Source organism: Buceros rhinoceros, unplaced genomic scaffold (genome assembly GCF_000710305.1).
Source record: "Buceros rhinoceros silvestris isolate BGI_N320 unplaced genomic scaffold, ASM71030v1 scaffold11534, whole genome shotgun sequence".
Taxonomy (NCBI): domain Eukaryota; kingdom Metazoa; phylum Chordata; class Aves; order Bucerotiformes; family Bucerotidae; genus Buceros; species Buceros rhinoceros.
In genome coordinates, this window is record NW_010410057.1 from 4,506 (window position 1) to 7,628 (window position 3,123).

Sequence of the window (3,123 nt, forward strand, 5' to 3'; positions counted from 1 at the left end):
AACAGCCGGCACTCAGTCATCCGCGCAGCCTCCTCTTCTCCAGGCTGACCCCCCCAGCTCTCCCCTCTCCTCCCAGCAGAGGGGCTCCAGCCCTCTATGGGTCATTCCTGTGTCCTCCTCTGGCCCCGCTCCAGCAGATCCCCGTCTCTGCTGTGCTGGGGACCCCAGAGCCAGACCCAGCCCTGCAGGGGGGTCTCACCAGAGCAGAGGAGCAGAGTTGAGGCCTGAAACAATTGAACTCAGGTGCTCAGAGGGACTCCACCTCCCCAGGAGGATGTGGGTCAGGGTTAGATTCAGGGTCATGCCAAGCAGGGAGCTGCGCAGGGGAAGATCTGCCTCAAGGTCAGTCGGGTCAAAGACCGGGACAAGTTTCTGCTATAACCCGGCACGCCAGCTCTACTCGTTCCTGACCCGGCTCAGCAGGGTGGCGGTGGTGGTTTGCAGAGCTCCCAAACATGAGGGTGCGGATAATTTCCAAGCCCCAGCAGATGGGGCTGTTATTCCTGGTTTGTTCACCTTGGCAGCGGGGCTGGAGAACCGGACAGAGCCAGCGCCGGGCGAGGGAAGGATGGTCCGAAGCTGCTCGGTAAGCACGCTCGGGCCTTTCGGGGTGACTCCCCGGGTTGAAAGAGCTTGTCTCCCCCTCCTAAATATCCCAGCTGCTGCTCGGGGCTGAAGGAGAGACAAAACCGTTGCAAATCCCCCGGCTACGGAGGCTAGATGGGATGAGAGGAGACGGGCCCACACTGCGCCAAGGGAGGCTAATGTTGGAGTCGCCACCCCTGGAGGGGTTTAACAGCCGTGCCGAGGTGGTGCTGAGGCACAGGGGTCAGCGGGGACCTGGCACTGCTGGGGGAACGGGGGCACTAAGGAGCTTAAAGCTCTCTTCCAACCTGAATGATTCCATGACCAGTGCAGAGGTGTCTTCACCGCCAGCCTCCGGCTCCCGCGGTCCGAGCAGAGCCAGTCCAGCCGCTGCTTTCCTTACCTCTCGCCCAGCTTCTGGACTTCCAGGCTGGCGGTGTCTCTCAGGGACCCACTTTTTGTAAAAAACCCGGTCCCTGCTCTTTTTTGTAAACGTGTCTGAGTGTTAAACGTTGCCTCTGCGCTTGGCTGCGATCCTTGATCTCGTTTTAATTTCCCTCAGGGAGCAAGCGTGGGATGCTGCTCCCTTCCAGCACCGAGAAACACAGCACTCCTGCTTGGAGATGCCTTGGGAACTTCTTACCTCCTCTGTCCCACTTGGAGGGAGGGAATCAGGGCTCCCTTTTCCCTTCGTTTGTTATTTTGCTGTTAGAGGCTCTCCTCTGAGAGGCCACAGTCAGAAAACAGCCCACCGCCGCTCTCCTCCCCACAGCACCTTTCCTGGAGGCTCCTTTGAGCCACACGCCTGCCCCGAGCTGGGTGAGGTTCTGCGAGGCCCAGGTGCCAGGGGCTGGAGCGGCTCCTTCCCTCTGCTCACGAGGTGCTGAGGGTCGGGGGGAGCACGCTGCTGGCTGTTCTCCTCAGCTTTGGGAGGGGAACCGCCTTTGTCTGGGTGCCTCAATCCGCCGGCGGTTCTTCATCAGCTCCTTCAGGAGGCCGAGAAGCCTAGCAACGAGTTTTTCTGACTTCAAGGGTTCAACCCTTCGAAAAGTTTTAACTTTAAGCCTTAACTTTGTTCACCTAAGGGCTTGGATTCCTCCATGACCTGCAGGCTGCTCCTGCCCCTTGTTTTCATTTTTTTTTCCTCCTGTGAAAGCTGAAGAGTTTGTGGCTTTGTTTCAAGACGAGGACTAGGATTCTCAAACCATTCCTCGAGCCTAGAAGCAGGAACCTCATTCCAGTGCCCAGTCTGAGACTCGTGGTGAAAATGCTGCACGTTCTCAACATCTCTGGTGCCCAGGTGGGCCGAGCGTTCCAGGGAGCCGTCCTTTTGCGGTGGCAGGGTGGTCTGCGCTGGCTCTGCCTCTCCGCGGTCCAGGAGATGGAGGTTGCTCCATTCAGGTGAGCGAGTGCCTCTGCGTTTACTTTGATTTTAAATCTTGGGAGTCTGTTCTTCTACAGTAGATTGACCTTCGCTTCCAGTGTCCCTTTGGTAGGCACCGGTGCTAGGGCAGAGCATCTCTCAGCCGGCTGCAGCCCGGGCAAGGCGTGGTGGCCACGTGTGACCCAGTGCGTGTCCTGGGATGTGAGGACTGCTGTCAACCGGTGTCTTCTGGGGCCGCGGCTCAGCGATGAGTGACTCCCGGGGCTCTTTGGCTAACAAGATAGTCACAACACAAAACACGGAGGAGAGCAGTGGGGCGATGGAAGCCAGAGGGGAACAGCAGAGGGACCGGGGGCCTCTTCCTTCGCTGAGGCTGGGGTGAGCTTAGCAGTTGTGGCACCTGCTTGAGAAGGTGTTACTGGTACCAGAGGGACCCCAGCACCAAGCGTGTGCTTGGTACATCTTCCTGCTTAGATGAGGTTTGATGGCGGAAGCATCTCGGTGCTGCAGAGCCCCCGTGTCCCACCTCTCTGGGGCTGGTGGGGTGCGTTTCTCGCAGGGTGGGTGGTTGCTGCAGGCTGAGGAGAGGTCTTGCTGCATTTCTTCTTGGAGTGGCAATGAAGAGGTGTGAGCTTTGCACGCTGGCTGGGCCAGAGTCCAGCCCAAAACCCTACTACATGCAAACCCCCTGTATTTTCAGAGGGATATTTGTTTTTTCTCCTGGAGCTGGGGTGGAGGAGTGCTGTGAGCCATCTAGGGTTCCTCCCCAGGGAGGTGATGGTTTTGGCTGTTTGGTGGGTAACCAGTTCCAGTGCTCTGCTTGGCCTTGGCTTCGGTGGCATCGTGGTAGCGTTGCCTGCCCAGGCGATGACTTGTCCTGCTCCAGGACAACTACATCAGCTCTTCAGAGCCAGCAAAACATCTTTACAGCTACTTACCCTCCATGTTACTGGCGCTGAGCGGGTTGGACTGGATGAGCGTTACCGGTGCCTTCCAACCCAGAGCTTCCCGTGACTATGGATGCCTGCAGCACAGCCAAACCTTCCCGCGCTCGCTTGCCGCAGCACGGGCTTGCGTTGGTACAGTCCATTTAAATTCTGATCCCCCACTGATGGCTGCGCTGCATGAGAACCGGACCTAGGAACCCTCGCTTT